Source organism: Lissotriton helveticus, chromosome 8, assembly GCF_964261635.1.
Source record: "Lissotriton helveticus chromosome 8, aLisHel1.1, whole genome shotgun sequence".
NCBI lineage: Eukaryota > Metazoa > Chordata > Amphibia > Caudata > Salamandridae > Lissotriton > Lissotriton helveticus.
The window spans coordinates 713,859,445-713,881,258 of NC_136069.1; positions in this window are offsets into that span (position 1 = coordinate 713,859,445).

Below are 21,814 nucleotides of genomic sequence, written 5' to 3' on the forward strand. Positions count from 1 at the left end.
ATTCTTATCAGAATACAAACAGTCCCAGATATCCGAGTCCAATAAATCAAAAAGTTTCATCTTACGAATAAAAAAATCATGTAATTGTATATATTTAAACCTCATTGACTCCGTAACCTTATATAAAATCCTAAGCGACTCAAAACTCAAAAAACGTTGCGCCCCATATGAGTCCTCCAGTGTCTTTATACCATATGTAAGCCAGCTTTTAATTGTGCCATCATTAAAGATTCCAGGAAGACCAGGATTCCCCCATAGTAAAAGTTTAGGGTGGTAAAAAGAGGTATGACAGAAAGCCAAAACATTACGCCAAATTTTGACTAAGTCCTTAGCAGTCTTAAATTTCACCCTTTTGAAATAATTGGGATCGTTTACCCTGAACAAGAATAAATTAGAGTCCAAATTTAACATGAAAGTAAAAAACATAAGGTTGGTTATCTGTATTAAGTAGGCCCCGGAAGCGTCCTAGAAAAGTTGCCCAAAAATACAACTTAAAATCTGGGAAGCTCAATCCCCCTTTATCAGGTGCAGCCTTAAGCAGCTCCATAGATCGCCGGGCTTTACGATACCCCCAGATGAAGCTGCTAAAAATTCCGTCCAATTTTTAAAAAAAAGAAATACTAAGTGACAAAGGAATAGAGCGGTATAAATAAAGAAATTTGGGTAATGTTTTCATTTTAATAAATTAATCTTACCTATAATATTAAGGGAGTTTTATGCCATTTTTTTAACGATATTATCGTAGCTTTCACTAAAAAATCATAATTTATAGTTATTGTTTCTTTAATTTTGGCTGAGATTTTCATCCCTAAATATGTAGTCGTCTGGCACAATCCCGATATTGCCACTTCTGGTTTATAGTTAACAATTATTTGGGTTTTATTTAAATGCAATTTATAGCCAGAGACATCACTGAATCTGCTAGCCTCCCCAATGATTACTTTGACTGCCTTTGTAACATCAGTAGAATATATGGCAATGTCTTTTTTATTTTTTATTTTTTATGAATATATGGCAATGTCATCGGCATATACCGTGATCTTCAATAAATGAGGGCCCCTCTTAAAAGGAATAATATCAGATTGTAACTGTAACGCATAAAGAAAAGGTTCCATTGATAAAGCAAACAAAAGCGGTGACAGAGGGCACCCCTGACAAGTGCCCCGAGATATAGAAAAACGAGTAGAAGTCAAACCCGCATAACTAACTTTCGCGGTAGGGTTATCATACAAAGATTTAATCCAACTTAAAAATTTGCCACTGAAGCCAAAGCTAATCATTACCTGCCAGAGGTAATCCCACCCCACTCGGTCAAACGCCTTTCTGCATCCAGAAGAATCATACCGAGTGGGGTGGACTCTGTCTCTGCAATGTCGAAAGCGGTAATAGCCATATTAATATGAGCCGTAGTATCCCTACCTATTACGAACCTGTGTTGTTGCGGGTTGACTATCTTAGGTATAAGAGGGGCCAGTCGGGTGGCTAATACATTGGCAAAAACCTTAGCATCAGCATTAACTAATGAAATGGGGCGGTATGAGCCAATATCCTCAGCCGGTTTATCTTTTTTTTTAAAAGAAGAGCAGTTTAACAACATTCCAAGAACAAGGTGCCTTCCCGTTGTCCCCAATAAAGTTAATGACTTGATGAAAAAGAGGTACCAGCTCCTCAATACAAATCTTGTAAATTTCCATGCGTATGGCATCTTCCCCGGTCGCTTTTCCCGATGGTAGGGCAAGAATCGTCTGTCTGATCTCTAGCTGGTTAATATGGTCAGACAGCTGACCGAGATAGGGTAAATCTAAATTTCCTGGAATGTTGTCATCTAAGAAGTCCTGGATGTTAGTCAGTGTCGGATAGCTTTCTGGGGTATATAGTTTCTTATAAAATTTTGAAAACTGATCCAGTATCTGTAATGATTGTTCATATGTGATGTTATTTGGACCAATCAACTTTTTAACCAGGGTATTCGCTCTCTCATCCGCTACTTTATAGGCTAATAATTTCCCAATTTTGTCCCCGCTCTCATAATGAGTAACATAATGCTTGTGCAATTTTATACTACTTTTTTTCCAAAAGATTGTCTTAAGTATCGTTTTTAACCTCCCTAGCTGTAATCCCAATTCCAGAGCATTGGATGACCGTGCCCGAAGAGCCTCCTCCAACAGAAGTTCGGCCGACAGAATTTTATTAATCAACAATTTATCTTTTTTACAAAGTTCAAAATTCTGTCGGAAAAGGAATTGTTGAGTGAAGCCCTGTATACTTGCCTTACAGGCATCCCACACTATGATACATGAAATAGAATTAAGATTAAGTTCTATAAAATCTGAAATATGTGATTTAAGTTGAGATATAAATAAAGTATTTGTAAACAAGTGTCTGGGAAAAGAAAATGCCCGCGGTGTTGAATAATTGCGTTTAATATTAAATGAAAATAATATAGGATTATGATCTGATGTAACACGAGGGAGAAGTTCTGTAGAGCAAGAATTCACAAGATTATTCGATGACCAAACCATATCAATACGAGAGCAGAGTCTGTGAGGGGCCGAGTAATATGTGTAACCAGGTAAATCAGGGTGGATGCTACGCCAGACATCTTTAATATCTCGGCGCTTAAGATTCTGAAGATAGACAAGTGGAGTACACATTAGTGTGTAAACAGCCAGGTTTTTAGTTGCTTCCTGAAGCTGAGGAGGGTGGGACAGGTTTTGATGATGAGGGGAGAGAGTTCCACAGATTAGCTCTGGAGATCACAAAGCATTTGTCGCCCCAGTTGGCTTTTTTAGTTCGTTGAACATTAAGAAGGTGTTCTGAGGCTGAGCGAAGTGTCCTAGAGGGTACAAGTGGATGGAAAGCATATTTAAGGAACAGCGGGCAAGAGTTGTTAATAGCCTTATAGGCAATACAAAGTGCCTTGAACTTAGTCCGGCTTTTGACAGGAAGCCAATGGAGCTGGCGGATGAAAGAGGTGATGGAGCTGAATTTGGGGATACCTAATAAAATTCTCGCTGAGGCGTTCTGTACAAATTGGAGCTTGTTTAGAACCTTTTCCTGTGCATTGAGGTGGAGGGCATTACAATAATCGGTTCTAGAGAATATGAGGGTGGTGATCAGAGTTTTACCTGATGAGGCGGGGAGGTAAGGGAGAAATTTCTTAATTTTTCTTAATGTAAAAAAGGAGGTGGATACTACCGTATTGACATGCTGATTGAAGAGCAGTCTGTCGTCAAACACGACCCCGAGATTTCGGACTTTAGTGACGGGTGGAGGTGTAGGACCCATCTCGCTAGGCCACCAATGGGGGGACCAGCTAGGCTTGAGCTTCCCAAAGGTCATGACCTCCGTCTATCCAGAGTTCAATTTTAAACAATTGGAAGTTATCCAGGAGCTGATGGCAAGCATTCCCTCGCGAAAATTAGCTGCAACTGTGTCTCCATCATGATGAACTGATAGGACCAGCTGGGTGTCATCAGCGTAAGTTGTGAGACTGATGCCATGTGACTTAATCACCCTCGCTAAGTCCGAAATGTAAATGTTGAATAAAGTCGGACTTAGCGAGGATCCCTGCGGCACTCCACACGGAAGGGAGAAGATGGGAGAGAAGAAAGGGCCTAATTTTACGGATTGGGTGCGATTGGCTAAGAAAGAGGCAAAAAGATCTTTACCTTTGTGTTGGATTCCCATCGCTGAGACACGGTCGATCAAGGTGACATGATAGACCGTGTCAAAGGCCGTGGACAAATCAAGCAGTATCAAAACTGCCGCCCCGCCTTTGTCTAAGGTCATCCTGATTTCGTCAGCCGCTTTTATGAGGGCCGTCTCAGTTCCATGTCCTGGCCTGAAGCCGAACTGTGTGTCATCAAGCAGATGATTGGTGTCAATGAATTCGGATAGTTGTCTGTTCATTAGATTTTCAAAAATCTTAGAAGGAAAAGGGAGACAGGCAATAGGTCTATAGCTGGAGGGCGATGCGGGGTCCAGAGTGGGTTTTTTCAAAAGCGGCTTAATGATGGCCTTTTTCCAAACGGAAGGGTAAGAGCCTGTGAGGATCATGGTGTTACAAATGTTGGCTATGGCAGGGGTAATGACCTCCGGGATGATGTTAAGAATGGAAGGAGGACAAGGATCCAATGGTGAGCCTGATCTGATCGTGGAAATTAAAAGAGAGATCTGTTCGTAAGGAACCTGATTAAAATTAAGAAAAGTAGGGGAATTGATGGTGGAAACATGCACAGAAGTGTTCTGAGTGGGGGGAGGTTCGTGAACAAAGGCAGAAAAAATAGAGGTAACTTTGTCCGAGAAGAATTCTGCCAGGGAGTTGCAAAGAGCTTGGGAAGAGTCAGGGGGTGGGTTAGGGGGATTGGAAAGATGGTTGACCACCTAAAAAAGTTTTTTAGCCGAATTGTGTGCCGAGTTGATTTGGGTAATGTAGTAGTTGCTTTTTTCAGAGAAGATCAGAGTTTTGTATTTGGCCAAGGCGCATTTATAGATTTGTTTATCGAGAGGGTTATAATGCTTGCGCCAATGTCTTTCAAGGTTTCTGCAGTATTGTCTTTGTAAACGAAGGGATTCGGAGAACCAAGGGGCAGAAGGAAACCTCTGGTTAAGGAGAGTAGTCTTAGGGGGTGCCAAAGTGCTACAAGCAGTGTCCAAGTGTATGAGGTAGTTGCTAGATGCAAGTACCGGATCCGACTCCACCGCATTGAGGGAGTTTGTCAGCATGGAAGTAAGAAGGGGGATGTCGATATTTTTCCAATCTCTGGTTAATCAAGGGGACATGGGTTTGGCTTGTGAGGGAGGGGACCATCTAGGTTTGATGGTAAAGAAGACTGCAGAGTGATCTGTCCAGGTGAGAGGAATTGGAGTGGATACCATGATGTCAGGGTTGTTGGTAAATATTCCGTCAAGGGAGTGTCCTGCCTTATGAGTGGGTGAGGTGACAAGTTGGCGAAGTCCAGCTGCCAGCAAATCACTGATGCGCCCGCCCGCTGCGCGGACGGGAACTGGTGTTCCTTATATGTTGGTAGAGGAGGGCGGGAGTCATCCCAGACCTTGTGCGCTAACCTACTTTCACCCCCAATATGGCGGCAAGCCCTGTCTCCAATCGCGTCAGCTCCTAATCGTCTGCGCGTGGAGCAGGGTTCTGGATGCGGCGAGGGAAAAGGGTGAGTGGCGATTTTAAAATCAAATCAAGTTTTTACAAGGCGCAACACAAAATATCTAATAACTAATTCTCCTTCCCACCCCAACAATTCCATATTCAATTGATCAAAAATAAAAGCTTCATCGATATTAGATCCATAAACCACACAAAAAACAAACTTTTGTTTCTCAATCATTAATTTCACGGGAGCCCATCGGCCCTTCTTGTCACATGCAGATTTAGACATTTCAGTTTTAAAACGTGCGTCTTTAAGAATATCGACTCCCCTTATAGAAGCATTAAAATTAGAACAAATTATAACCTCATACCCCAACTGCTCCAAGACCTTTTTACCTTTATAAGCAATATGTGTTTCAGACAAAAAAACAAAATGAGGGTTAAACAGGGCTAATTCTTCCCTTACCAAGCGTCTCTTGCTTTTATTATTAAGTCCTGCAACATTCCATGCTAAACATCTTAATAATAATAACGTTTGAAAATAAAATGCAAATTAGTCTTTTTATTCTGTAACAGCGCTTCGTGCAGCCTTCCCTCAGTCAGTTTAAAAAAATCTTCCTTCCTGAGAAGCATTTTCCAAAGAAAACCCCACCGCCCCAACCACCCCCCACCCCCCTCTCATCCAGCCCCCTCCCCTCCCTCAAGAGGGAGCCCCCCCCCAGAAACTGCTGCCGGAGTATTGGCAGCTAACTTGAGAAGCAGCGTTCGGCTCAACCTACCTCTACCCAGCAAGTTAACCAGAAAGAGTCAGGAAGAACAATCCACCCCTGAAAAAGTATATAACCTATAAGCTATAATGACCTAATTTTCCTGACCATTTGAATTAAGAAAGTGTGGCTAATACCCTCTCAGCTTCCTTTACATCAGTAATAAAATATGTATGTCCTCCCCTTTGATAACTTTTAGGCCAGCAGGCTCCTGTAGGAACACTTGACCGCCTAGGGATTTAAACGGATCAATACATTTGCGTAATTGCCACCGCCTATCCATAGTGGCCTTGCTAAGATCTAATCTTACAAAGAAGGACCAATTTCCTACAGTGACAGGTGAATTTGATTTTGCTTTTGATGAAACTGCCTGTCTCAAAAGGAAATTCCCAAAATGAATAAGGAATGGCCGGGGGAATTTACTTTGTTTATTCCTCTGATCAAGAGGTAGCCTATGGACTCTCTGGAGTTGGGAATCCCAATCCCAATCAGACAGGTCTGTAAAAGCCTTCTGAAATAAACTAACAACAAATGCCCTAGGATCTGCCCCCTCGATTCCCTCAGGTATACCAAAAAGTCTCAGATTGGATCGCCGTTGGCGATTTTCCAAATCTTAAACTTTTAATTGTAAAGCTAAGAGCTGGGAATCGTGTTGGCTAATAGCAGATTCTATTCGGGTCAAACCCTCTTCAACTTTAACCACCCGCTGCTGTAGTTCATCCATTTCTTGAGACAATCCCCCTATCTTAAGGGTAATATCCTGTAAAAAACTCTGCAACTTAGTATTATCGTCCCATAACAACAAAAAGTGTTTTTGGGCTTCCTTCCGATGGTTAGTTAATGTTTGCAGAATAATGTCAAAAGATGAATTAGCAGTTCCCTGCTCTCCTGTTAAGATTGATCCAGTCGTATTTGCGACTGTAGGAGATCCCGAAGAAGATAGTAACACAGATGAAGTTGGGAACATTGCATTAGCAGGGTGTGTAGGAGCATTGGACATTAAAGTATTTGAAGAGGCTGCCCCGATAGGTGTACCCATTTCAGAATATATACCTTCAGAAGTCAATTCCGGGGATACCACAATAGGAACAGAGTCTGTAACGGGGGAACGGTATACCAATAGTAGATGAGAGATCTTCTGATAGTCCAGCAGAAGTCTGGGCACCTTCATGGTCAGTAGGGCTAGTGCCAGATAGTCTCAGCGTCATACTCTTTACCAGCCCCTTGGCCTGAATCCATTTCCTTAAGTGGCTTTTCTCCACCAAAAAAGGCTTCTTAATGAGAGGGGCAGAGATTAATGGGGAAACCCCAGTGAGACCGAGACCGCGCCCTTTTCCCTTCTTACTTTTGCTTTTTGACCTTGACTTCGCCTTATCTCTCCTGTTTACCAAATATTTAGCTGTGTCCAGTGGGGAGCCGGTCTCAGTGAGATCTTCAACTTCATATTCATCGTTTGATATCTCCTCCCCCAGCTGCTTCCCCCTCCAGTTGTGGCAAAACGGCAATGGCATCGCATACACCCATATTCGGGACCAGTTGACTTTCACGAGTTCCAGCCTCGGTGGTAGACGTAGCATCCTCCACCAAGACATCAGAAGGAGTCAAGATTATACCTTGACCCCCTCCCTCTGGTGCCAGCCCAAAGGAAAAAGACTCTATATGACCCACTTCATATGCTTCAGAACCCCCAGAGGTCTCCGGAGATATGACCCTAGTGGAGGCAGCGTTCCCAGGTACTTCTTCTGCAGTCTTATCTTTAATAGAGGTAGCAGCAAGCACTACCAATACTGGGGGCCGAAGAACTTGCTTACCCGCACCAGGTACAGCCATCTCCCCTCCCAAGGACGGAGGCACCTCCTTTATAGCCACCGTCTTCAGCGACCCGACGGCAGCCTGCAAAGTTGTTACATTCCCGAGAGCAGGGGCCCCCACCGCGCCCGAGGCCGTCGGCGTATCCAACGCTGTATTTTTGGTCGCCCGTGTTGCCCTTGGGGCATTCTTGGGCGCCATCATCCGTCCCACAACCAGCGCCGATCCCTTCAGCTCCGAGCGCACCTGTGGGACAAACTGCGGCTGAAGCCCAAGCCAGCCAAACACCGAGCCCCCGATCAGCCGCGGGATGGAGTGCCGGGTGATCAGGGAGCAAGACCGCAACAGCCGCAGCATCCGTTCTCGTTCTCCGTTCTGCTCACAGCTCAGCTCCGCCCCACTCTCCACTCTCCAAGGCAGGGCAGTTGCCGGCTGAGATAAGGCGAAAAAAGCCCCCGGTCAGCTTCACACCAACATTCAATGCTCAATTCTCCATGCTGGATAAAGGTAGGGAGCACCAACTAGCCGCTGATACTCCATGGCGTCTTCAATCCGCCATCAAACAGACATGAATTCCAACCATTAATTATCAATTAAGTTCTACTCACCCCTACAATTGGATGTCTGAGGAATAGGAGACTTTCTATTAGAGTTGTGTATCAAAGACATTTTGTGATTCTTGATGTCACTTGTGAGTAGAGCAACAAACTGCTCCATGTGGAGTTTGAAGATAAAAGGCGACGGTATGGCACCCTGAAGTAAATTAAACAAATATCAACCACATGCCACTCCACTCTATGATATGCCACTCCATTCTACAATATGCCGCTACAATCTAGACCACTCCACTCTACGACATTACAGTTCACTCTATGACACTCCTCTCTATTCCCATCCACTCTTAGACACTATACCAAATGCCACTCTATGACACATCACTCCACTTTACTGTACCAGATGCCACTCCACTCTGTCACTCCACTCTACAACACCCCTCCACTCTAAGATACTGTATGACATGCCACTCTATGATATGCCACTCTACTCTGCTATACAACATGCCACTACACTGTATGTCACCCCACAACACTCCACTCTATGCCCTTCCACTGTACGCCACTCTACTCTAAGACACTCCACTTCATGACACATCACTCCACTCTATGACATGTGAATCCACTCTGCAACATTCCACTCCACTTTATGACATGCCACTCTACTCTATGCCACTCCAGTTTATGACATGCTAATCCACTTTATTCCACTCCACTCTACATCACTTTATGAACCACTCCTCCACTCTAAAACTCTTGATGCTCCTCCATTCCACAACACTATAATCCACTGTATGCCACTCTGCAAACTCTACTCCACTTAATGCCACGCTACAATACTCTACTATACCACACTTGACTCCACGCTACCCCACTCAATGCCACTCCACTCTCCAACTCTCCACTGTATGCTATGATGCTGTCCTCCATGACACTTGACAGCACAAAACAGTATGTTACTCCACTCTACACCACTCCACTCTAAGCCCCTTGTTGGAACCCAGAGACCCAGTCCCGCACTACTGTCACCGAGTGCGAGACCCGGGCTCCCCACTCAATGTTAAGCCAAGTAAGGACACCGTTTGAGATAGCCTTGCTCACCCCCTTTGTAGCTTGGCACGAGCAGCCAGGCCTATCTCCAAGGCACGAGTGTTCTGTATGTGCAATAACGTCCACAGCAATCCCCTGGTGACACCACAAATGGACTCCACACGAGTTTAAACAAAACAAGAATAAACTTCATACAAAAGGATATACGATCAGACAACACAATACATATGCCAACATAGAATAAAGGGTGATATTAGTTCCGGCTGGCTGGTAGGTTCAAATCCCAACTACAGCTTCAAAATGCTATGCTGGTCGCAATGCTAGAATAACACACATTGCAATGGAAAGACAATAGTGCACTGCGTAATGATAATATCCTGTGCTGGGCAAAGAAGATATAATACAATGCGTAACGATACACCCCAGTACCTTCAAAGGGAGAAATAATGCAATGCGTACCGCTATATTTATGTACTGCGCAAAGAAGGAATAATGCGGAGTGTCACACCCCAATCACGTACTTTGCAATGAAGAAATAATGCAATGCAGGCCGCTACAATCATGTACTTTGCAATTAATAGTGTCAGGCGTTATAAGATAGTCCGGCAGTTGTTAGTAGCAATATTGGCAATTTGTTTTGCGACAATCAGCCTCTTCAATAACAGTTGTCCCCAACACGGTTCAACGATGACAGAGAGTACAGCATATTAATCTGGCCCCTGTACTGCCACTCCTTTCGTATGTATGGGCCGCACTCTGAGCAGAAGAAAAGGCTCCCGTCATCAGAAGGACTGAGAGGCCGAGACAGTGTCCCTCCGAGCCCACAGCCAGTCCAGGTAGTAATCCACGTTACCTGGGGGCCCGACCCCACTCTCTTCTCCTCCTTCCTTGAACTGGGCCTTCCTGTGCAGAGCTCTCTCAACGGGGCTCAGCGGCTCCACCTGCCAGCTCAGCTCTTCTGGGGCTGCCGGTCTGGGCCTTGACTGTTAGGAAGGTCTCCGGGGGCCGCAGGGCACATGTACCCCACGCCCCTGAGATTACTTTTACTCCGTGTGCACATTTACCACCGCACCCTCCGGGTCTCTTCTGGCACGAAGCCACACACACAACGCTGATGGGACTTCATGTCGACTCCAAGTGCCAGCTCACCAGACACTCCTCCTTGCGGTCTCAGTTGGCACCGAGACCCGCACACCGCGCTGCAGAGACTCACTTTCTTCCGGTGCACATAATGATCACAGGGTGCACCAAAGCACGCAGCACTTGGCCCTTCTTCCCTCTCTGGGGCCCTTTCAGGCCCCTAGACCCATGATCAGGGGTCAGGTTCTTGTGCAGGCTCCCATGAATCAAGGAGCCCACACCCTTAACCCGGGGTGGGGCAATCCTGGAAAATTATTTCTGAGCCTAGGCTCCCCTGGGGACAAATCAGATAACCCCTCCAAATTATTTACCATGCTAACCACTACCCAATCTTCCAGTTCACACATGTACTCATCCACACTGCCCTCAATCACACTGGACTCTGTTTGTCTACCCTTAATGTCCATTTCCCTCATGCTTAACTCATGAGGGAAGATAATCTGTTTCTCTTCCAATGCGAAAGCGTTCCTGCTCTCCTCTGCTCGAGTTTTAAGTTTTAACACCTCCAACTCATGCAGTCTGACCCTTTGGTTTTCCCCCAACTCCTCTAGTGAAAAACTCCTCCCTGAATGCCTAATACCAGCCCTTGCGGCTGGTCCCTCCACTGGCAAATCGTGTGGACCAAATCCATTCCCTGGGTCATCCTCATCCACCTCATCATCACCTTTCTCCTGGGCCACTTTGGCTTCCCACCAGGCCCTAAAAGCCACTTGCATCTCCTCCTTCTTGGTGCTACCCTCCATGGGACATCTCAAAGCTTTGCAGAATTTCTTCAACGTATCAACCTTGTAGGTAAACAATGCCTCAATGTTAAACTCTAATTCTGCAGCCTCAGCCTAACCGGCTATCTGGCTCCCCCGAGACATGATGATGGGTTTAAAGGTTACTCAACAATAGAACCACCAAATCAAAACAATATGTTGTTGCGTCGTGGTCTGCAATCAATTTATGATGTACACCAATTTCTGTGAGTGGTTTTGCACATACGTGTTTTAATTACGTTAGGATTGTATCCCACCGCTGTCACCAAATGTTAGAAGCCAGAGTCCCGGTCCCACACTACTGTCACCAAGTGTGACACCCAGGGCTCCCCACTCAATGTTGGGCCAAGTAAGGACACTGTTTGAGATAGCCCTGCTTGCCCCCTTAGTAGCTTGGCATGAGCAGCCAGGCCTATCTCCAAGGCACGAGTGTTCTGTATGTGCAACCACGCCCACAGCAACGCCCTGGTGACACCACAAATGGACTCCACATGAGTTTGATAAAAACGAGTATAAACTTTATGCAAAAGGATATACGATCAGACCACACAATACATAAGCCAACATAGAATAAAGGGTAATATTCCTTCCGGCTGGCTGGTAGGTTCAAATCCCACCCACCGCTTTCAAAATGCTATGCTGGTCGCAAAGTTAGAATCACACAATGGACAAACAATAGTGCTCTGCGCAACGATAAGAACCTGTGCTGGGCAAAGGAGATATAATGCAGTGCGTAATGATACACCCCAGTACCTGCAATGGGAGAAATAATGCAATGCTTACCACTATATTTATTTACTGCGCAATGAAGGAATAATGCAATGAGTCACACCCCAATCACGTACTTTGCAATGAAGAAATAATGCAATGCGGGCCGCTACAATCATGTAGTTTGCAATTGATAATGTCAGATGTCATAAGACATTCCGGTAGTTTGTTAGCAGCAATATAAGCAATGTGTTTTGCGACAATGAGCATTTTCGATAACAGTTACCCCCCCACGCGGTTCAACGATGACACAGAGTACAGCTTATTACTCTGGCCCCTGTACTGCCACTCCTTTTGTTAGTACGGGCCCCACTCTGAGCCGAAGCAAAGAGCAAAGGCTCATGTCATCAGAAGAACTGAGAGGTCGAGAGAGTGTCCTTTTGAGCCAGCACCCCTTCCAGGTAGTAATCCACGTTACCTGGGGGCGTGACCCCACTCTCCTCTCCTCCTTCCTTGAATTGGACCTTCCGTGTAGAACTCTCTCAATGAGCCTCAGCGTCTCGGCCTGGCTGCTCATCTCTTCCGGGCCTGCCGGTCCAGGCCGCGAGTGTTAGGAAGGTCCCAGGCGGCCGCAGGGCACACGTACCCCATGTCTCTGAGTTTACTTTTACTCTGGGTGCACGTTCACCACCCCACCCTTCAGATCTCTCCTGGCATGAAGCCACACACACAATGCTGATGGGACTTCACGTCATATCCGAGGGCCCGCTCACCAGCCACTACTTCTTGCGGTCTCTGTTGCCACCAAGACACGCACACCATGGTGCAGAGACTCACTTTCTTCTGGTGCACACGATGATCAGCAGATCACCTCCACAGTCCCAGGTTGCACCAAAGCATGCATGCTGCTTCACTGAGATTAACTCCAACTCCGTTGCCCCGATATCCAGGCGCTCTTCACCAACACCTTCGGTCGCACCTTGACACGCTCACCGTGTCAGAGCCTCACTTCTCCTCCGGTGCACTTGATCACCAGGCACTCTTCACCAACATCTTCGATGCACCCGGGCAGGCACCCTGTGCGTACGAGACTCACTCCCCTTCCAATGGTCATGTTGGTCGGGCGTTCGTCATCATCACATCCTGTGCACCACGAAACACACCCTGCACGTCCGAGACTCCCTCCATCTTCGGTGCACACGCCGGCCAGAAGCTCTTCACCATCGCCTACGGTGCACCATGACACACACTCTGCGCATCCGAGTCTAACTCTAGCTTCGGTGCACATGCTGACCAGGCGCTCTTCACTAACGTCTCCTGTCTACCATGACATGCACTAAGCTCGTCTGAGTCTCACTTCTCCTCCGTGTGTCCAAGATCACAGGTCACACCTTCCGAGGGTCTCAAGCTGCCACAACACGTGCCCACCGCGTTGCTTGAAACTTCTCAGGAAACTTTTATGTTCCTGTGTTTCCAAACAGGGAGCCAGCTCAACTCAGGCCCTTGGGGTTACAAGACACAGCACAAAGCACAGTCTTCGTCAAGCAGGGGGACCCAGTGCCCCCAACCACAGTCCCAACAGCCTCTTCCTTGATTAGAACAGCAAACTGCAGACCAGCCCCAGATCACGAAGCAAGGATTGGTCTTTCCCCAGCAGGCTCTTCGATTGCTCCTTCCTTAGCAGAGGTTCCTCTTGACCACGAAATGGGTCCAAGCCTTTTCAGTCTCAATCCATTTATGTTTCATTCCAATGTTCAGGGGTTTCAGCTCTCATAGTTATACCCCTTAATGTCTTTGAATTTGTTTGTGCTCAGGGGTCCCTGATCCCTCCCAAAATCAGTTCTAGGTGTCTCCCTCCCAGTGTCACCTTTCTCCTTTGATACTGGGGGTCTGGATCCTTAATCACTCAGCAGGAGATGGGGAAATTGGTTTATAGCACCAGCTCAGGGCTTTTCACCTACCAGGCTTCTCCTCCCTCTACTCTCCAGATGCAGGGCAGCCTGGTACCACCTTAACCCTTCCCTGGGTCAAGTCCTCTCCCAGCTCCTCTCACCTCTCATATCCAGACAGTCAATCCACATTCAGCAGAAACACACAGAAATGCTTATCACAAAACCTTTTCTGTATCGTTTTTGGCCACTATAGGTGTGGCAGGGTATACTCAGACATGAGTCCCTTTCTCACTGCTCCATCAGGATTCAAGCAAGCCGGGCCGAAGAGGCTGAAATGCCAGAAACCGGTCCCCGGTAGCTTGTCTCCTTTCTGGTGAAGAATTGGCTTGGTAGTTTGGTCTGCCCTGTTCCCATGATGCACTGGGCCAGGGACAGACTAATTTGCATATAGCCAGGTTCTGAGCTGGGATGGGGCAGTGAGATAAATAACGGTGATGGATCAAGCCCTGATCTTTGGACTGGGTAAGAGTGGTCTGCTTAATTCAGACACTCTGTTCATCACCACCCCCTTTTCTGTATCGTTTTTGGCCACTATAGGTGTGGCAGGGTATACTCAGACATGAGTCCCTTTCTCACTGCTCCATCAGGATTCAAGCAAGCCGGGCCGAAGAGGCTGAAATGCCAGAATCCGGTCCCCGGTAGCTTGTCTCCTTTCTGGTGAAGAATTGGCTTGGTAGTTTGGTCTGCCCTGTTCCCATGATGCACTGGGCCAGGGACAGACTAATTTGCATATAGCCAGGTTCTGAGCTGGGATGGGGCAGTGAGATAAATAACGGTGATGGATCAAGCCCTGATCTTTGGACTGGGTAAGAGTGGTCTGCTTAATTCAGACACTCTGTTCATCACCACCCCCTTTTCTGTATCGTTTTTGGCCACTATAGGTGTGGCAGGGTATACTCAGACATGAGTCCCTTTCTCACTGCTCCATCAGGATTCAAGCAAGCCGGGCCGAAGAGGCTGAAATGCCAGAAACCGGTCCCCGGTAGCTTGTCTCCTTTCTGGTGAAGAATTGGCTTGGTAGTTTGGTCTGCCCTGTTCCCATGATGCACTGGGCCAGGGACAGACTAATTTGCATATAGCCAGGTTCTGAGCTGGGATGGGGCAGTGAGATAAATAACGGTGATGGATCAAGCCCTGATCTTTGGACTGGGTAAGAGTGGTCTGCTTAATTCAGACACTCTGTTCATCACCACCCCCTTTTCTGTATCGTTTTTGGCCACTATAGGTGTGGCAGGGTATACTCAGACATGAGTCCCTTTCTCACTGCTCCATCAGGATTCAAGCAAGCCGGGCCGAAGAGGCTGAAATGCCAGAAACCGGTCCCCGGTAGCTTGTCTCCTTTCTGGTGAAGAATTGGCTTGGTAGTTTGGTCTGCCCTGTTCCCATGATGCACTGGGCCAGGGACAGACTAATTTGCATATAGCCAGGTTCTGAGCTGGGATGGGGCAGTGAGATAAATAACGGTGATGGATCAAGCCCTGATCTTTGGACTGGGTAAGAGTGGTCTGCTTAATTCAGACACTCTGTTCATCACCACCCCCTTTTCTGTATCGTTTTTGGCCACTATAGGTGTGGCAGGGTATACTCAGACATGAGTCCCTTTCTCACTGCTCCATCAGGATTCAAGCAAGCCGGGCCGAAGAGGCTGAAATGCCAGAAACCGGTCCCCGGTAGCTTGTCTCCTTTCTGGTGAAGAATTGGCTTGGTAGTTTGGTCTGCCCTGTTCCCATGATGCACTGGGCCAGGGACAGACTAATTTGCATATAGCCAGGTTCTGAGCTGGGATGGGGCAGTGAGATAAATAACGGTGATGGATCAAGCCCTGATCTTTGGACTGGGTAAGAGTGGTCTGCTTAATTCAGACACTCTGTTCATCACCACCCCCTTTTCTGTATCGTTTTTGGCCACTATAGGTGTGGCAGGGTATACTCAGACATGAGTCCCTTTCTCACTGCTCCATCAGGATTCAAGCAAGCCGGGCCGAAGAGGCTGAAATGCCAGAAACCGGTCCCCGGTAGCTTGTCTCCTTTCTGGTGAAGAATTGGCTTGGTAGTTTGGTCTGCCCTGTTCCCATGATGCACTGGGCCAGGGACAGACTAATTTGCATATAGCCAGGTTCTGAGCTGGGATGGGGCAGTGAGATAAATAACGGTGATGGATCAAGCCCTGATCTTTGGACTGGGTAAGAGTGGTCTGCTTAATTCAGACACTCTGTTCATCACCACCCCCTTTTCTGTATCGTTTTTGGCCACTATAGGTGTGGCAGGGTATACTCAGACATGAGTCCCTTTCTCACTGCTCCATCAGGATTCAAGCAAGCCGGGCCGAAGAGGCTGAAATGCCAGAAACCGGTCCCCGGTAGCTTGTCTCCTTTCTGGTGAAGAATTGGCTTGGTAGTTTGGTCTGCCCTGTTCCCATGATGCACTGGGCCAGGGACAGACTAATTTGCATATAGCCAGGTTCTGAGCTGGGATGGGGCAGTGAGATAAATAACGGTGATGGATCAAGCCCTGATCTTTGGACTGGGTAAGAGTGGTCTGCTTAATTCAGACACTCTGTTCATCACCACCCCCTTTTCTGTATCGTTTTTGGCCACTATAGGTGTGGCAGGGTATACTCAGACATGAGTCCCTTTCTCACTGCTCCATCAGGATTCAAGCAAGCCGGGCCGAAGAGGCTGAAATGCCAGAAACCGGTCCCCGGTAGCTTGTCTCCTTTCTGGTGAAGAATTGGCTTGGTAGTTTGGTCTGCCCTGTTCCCATGATGCACTGGGCCAGGGACAGACTAATTTGCATATAGCCAGGTTCTGAGCTGGGATGGGGCAGTGAGATAAATAACGGTGATGGATCAAGCCCTGATCTTTGGACTGGGTAAGAGTGGTCTGCTTAATTCAGACACTCTGTTCATCACCACCCCCTTTTCTGTATCGTATCACAAAACTCTGCCACTTTCTAAAAAGTGGTTTCTGAACACACAATGACAAACCACTTTCACAGAAAGATGTGTTATGACACTGTGAGTTCATACATACTACTACTACATTATAAACATATAGGAAACTACGCTAACAAAACACACTACCTAGCCTCCCCCATTCTGTCCTATGGGCGGAATGGCCTTTCACCAGTGAAAATGAAATGGAGTGTTCTTCACTGTTAGGACATAGCACACACCTCATTATATGTCCTGCCTATTACCTACACTGCACCCTGCCCAGGGTTTACCAGGGACCTACCACAGGGGTGCCCAATGTGTATGCAAAAGGGAAAGTAAGGCCTGCCAAGTGGTTTTAGTTGTCAGGACAACATACTAACTTAGCAAACTGTGCGCAGGCCCTACACTGCAGGCCTGAGTTTCCTTCTCTGCGCACCGACTAGCCCTGGCACACACAGTGCACATCACTAGGGACTTTACTAGTAAGGCAAACATACCATTACACTTTACACAGGGAACACTTGTACTTTGACGCTGATCAGCACTGGCAAAGTACCAAAAAGCATCTAAATTGGCAACTCTATGTCAGAAAAACCGTCTAGTGGGAAATCAAAAGGTTTAGGGAACTTTAGGCAAAAACGCCAAGTCCTACACCCCTCAACTGTAAGACACTGTACAGCACTGTACAACACACCATTTTGTAACACCACACTCCATTCTACTCTATGACATGCCACTCCAATCTACCCAAAGATACACCATTCCACAAAATTGCACTTCACTCTCCGCAACTCCACTATACTTTTCCACTCTATGCCACTTCGTTCTGCACCACTCCAGTCTACACCACTCCACTCCATGCCAGTCCACTGTATGCCTTTACACTGTATCCCACTCTACTCTACATCACTCCACTGTACTCTGCCACAATCCACTCCACTGTACACTATTCTACTCCAAGCCATTCTACTCTACACCACAACACAATAGGCCATGACACTGAATGCCATGACACTCTACGCCGCTCCACTCTACTTCATGACACTCTACACAATGACGCTGTATGCCACAATATTCTCTGCTGTGACACTTTATGACATGGCACTGCAAGGCACTCCACTCTACGCCACTCCACTGTATGCCACTCCAGTCTATTCTGCACTACAACACTCTCCACTCATTCACTCTACCACACTCTACTCCATTGAGGGTCTCACAATACTATAGCTTTTCAGTTCTTCATAGTGTTGGTCTCTGTAACATCTTCATCAGGACAAATAATCAGGGGATTGGCTTATAATCATATGAGATCTTGAAGTGTACGGGCAACTGTCCAAGACATAAGTCACTGACACTTAATGCAATCACATCTTCTGCAGGGCCTGACACTTCCAAACATGGACCTGCATTATTTGACCTACTTTCTCTCACAAACAGTCTACCTGTTTTCGAAATCAATAGTCCATCCTATTGAATTAGAATAGAGGAACAGAATCTCATGGTTAACATTATATGGGCATCGTATATAGTTTTGAGCAATGGTTCTTAACCTTTTGTCTTCTGTGGGCCTCTTAGTAAATCATTGCCGGAATCTGGCGACCCCCATTAAATGAATATTGGAATTTGGGGACCCCCACTGATTCACTATTGGAATTCAGCCTAAGCAATTTCCACGTCATTTTGTGTATTACCTCAAAGTAATACTCAAAAATACTGAAACATGCATTGATCAAGCAAATTCAGATAGGATGACATTTTAATGGGACATTTTTAGCTTTTCTAAATGCTATTGATGCCACCCATCAGCTATACTATCTTCTGTTTGAAGCACTAGCACTTCTTCCACAAATCAGTTTGTGGTAGTTATCAATTTGTTGTAGTTATCTCAAATGGCATATGCATTAAGTGTTGCTGCAAAAAAATATGCAGGCCAGGAGTATTGAAAAAAGTAGGATGAAATATGTCACTCCACTAAGGCCAAAGAGTGTGCAATAATACATTCAAGAAGTACCTTGGAATTCTGCCGATTCATAAACCGGTAGAAAAACCTCAGGGAAATTAAAGTTCTTACCATAAGGAAGAAAACAATGAAAATAGACTCATCATATAAAATTGTTGTCCTGTTGCCCCTAGGACAATTTCACTTTAGGACGGACCAGCTACAAGCATGATGAAAATGTAAAGAAGTTGAATTTCCCACCACAGACTGATGGTAGGCTTGTTTTGCACAGAATTATAGTGTGCCCTCGGCTCACATGCTGAGAGAAATGATGACACGGCCACTGCTTGTATGGTAACTCAACTGGCCCAGTGCACGTGCACCCGACCTCATTTATTGGCAGGGTCACATGACTGGTGACAACTGTGATGAATGGGTGTGAGGTGGGTATTAGTGTAGCCCCTAGGGATGTACTGCTCTATGATGTGTCCAGCAGGATTATGTGATCCTCCCAAAAGGACAACGAGTTCAGTATGTGCAAACAAAACAAAAAATCAGTCTGTCGAGTCAATCAGCAGGACAGAATTGGATGACTGGTCTGATGATGCTGGCTGCAATAAGCCATCTTTGCTCAGTTTCATATAATTTAACCTGTGTGAGATACAACACAAACGCTGGTTCAAAGAAGTGCATAGCTTTCTGGAAGCATACTGGCTGACGTAATGTCCATGATATAGAGTTGATCCGCTCTGCTGAAGCTCCAGATGGTTTGTGGTTGGTGTCAACAGTTCAAAATGGGTGCACCAGGAGTGTTCTTGGAGTCTATTGTGAATCTCGACTGCTGGTGTTGATTATTTGACTGAATACAGTCTTGGTGTGCTGCATCCTGTTGAAGTTTCCACTCTGAAGCTTTAGAATCTGACCTCCCAGTTGCTCTGAGGCCCTAGAATATGACCTCTTTAAATCCGTTGCTGGAATGTTATCAAGTCCATCTCTCCTGCTTGTGGAGGCCCCTTGGACTGTTTGCCACAATGCTGTATGTGTTCTGCACTGGGTTGCATGTGTGCGGCATTTGGACCACTGCAAGGATGCCTAGGAGACACTGCCTAGTCACTGGTTCAACCGCAGAGGTAAATGGGTTATAGCCAAGACGTCCGCTCATCACAGAGATCATAATGCAAGTGGAGTGAGCAGGTAGTCGCTGGTTGACTGATCCTTCAGATGGTCATTGGAGCTTCTTTCCTGCAGATAAAACAACAGTGTTTTAGTTCCCTCTGGTTATTTGATGATGCATGGGTGGTAGTGATGATGCACTTGACGACTGGTGTGATGGTGTCGCCAGCCATGCAGTGAGTCTGTACAACAGGTGATGACAAATTGCCTAGATAGTTGCAGGCATTCTTTCTTGAGTTGTCAACACCTTGGAATGATGAGGGCCAGGTGCTTACATCCTTTCTTTGTGGAGGCATGTGCATCCTTCAGCCTGGATGCTCTGTGAGTTGATCAGCCACCGATTACTGTGTCTGGATGGTGAAGCTGGGAAGCATGGGGTAGAGATTTGGTTTGAGCATGCTTGCGGCTTACTCTTGGTTTTCTCTCTCTCTGCTGTTGTCAGGTCATCCTTGTTCACCTCAGAGGTTTGTTTGTGTCAATAGATGCACTTTGTCAATGGCGCAAGTCTTCTCAAGTATGTCTTTCAGACCTGGCTACTCTTGATCTTCCCTCCTTCTGGGCTTGGTCAGTCATCGGGTTTCCTACTGAGAATCATCTTTTCACACTTACAGTTCCTTCTCTTCATTTTCCTTGATGGTTTAACATGCACCTTCTTTCCAATTATGCTGTTGAAACTTCCCATTTTCTTTTTTTGTTGTTGCAGATTTATATAGTGCAAACTCGACCCAAAGGTATTGGAGTGCTTTACACGGGCTCCAGTTACGTTAAACAAGAACACATTCATTTTGGAAGGCACGAAAGATTAAGTGATTTGCCCAGAATCACAGAAAGCTGAGCCGACTCCGACGCTCAAACCTGGTTCCCCAGCTCCAAAGTCGGCAGCTCTGGCCATAAGGCCACAACTTCTTCTCTCATTGCGCGAGTCTCTTCACTTTCTGAGTGCAGCAGCATGCAACTTCTTCGGGATCGGACAACAGGACCTCTCAGTGGTCAACTGCCTCAGTAGTACGACCACCGGCCTTAGATGTTGAGATCCAGCTTCATGATGACCAGGATGGTTGCTGATCAAATTCTCCACATCTTCTCTGAGCTGTGTTGGGTCCAGCCACTTGTTATCTGTTCCTTCTTCCGAGACCTTCTTGGAGCTACTACTCTGTCGTGTTCCCTCTTCCAGGACCTTCTTTCATGGGCAATGGGAATTTGTGGTTCTGCGTCCTTTCTCTGGCTTAGCACACACTTTGTACTTCGAGGTGCCGCTGCCTACAGACATTGTTGAGGGGTGTAGCACAGTGTCCCTTGAGGGTGTGTGAAAATGTGGCCCTAGTGTGTGGCCAGGGTCTCTGGTGTTGTGTGCTTCTGTCCACCTTTTGGCCTGGTGTTGCTTCCTTGGACGTGCCAATGGCTGGAGACATGTTCACCTGGCAGGCATGAAGGGTCAAGGTGGTGGCTCTGGGGTATGTAAACTCAGTCTCTTTAGACAGTGGAACTTGGTGAGTTGCACATTATGGAAATCCTGGCCCTGAGCACATACATATGAGTGCTGTCAGCGCTGTCTGATGTTAATGTCAACCTCAAGTGTGTGGTGATCCTATCTGTTGAGTCATGTTTGTACTTCAAATCCAAATAGGTAGATGTTTGTGTGATTATTGTTGACTCTTCCAGAGTACAGGAAACGGAGTCCACCTCAGTCCTTGTAATCCGTACTGACATTCAGGCACCTGAAGAAGTCGTAGGGTGACTTGAACCCAAGGACAAAACACGTGTTGGCTGGTGGGAGGCTGATGTAACTACATTAATAAAATGAAGTCTGCTTGAAATCATGATTGAAGATGCAAAGATTATTTGGGATACAACAATCTTTGGACACTCATGTGTATGTGCTCTGGGCCAGGACTTCCATTTAAGTGTATTTAGGGTGCT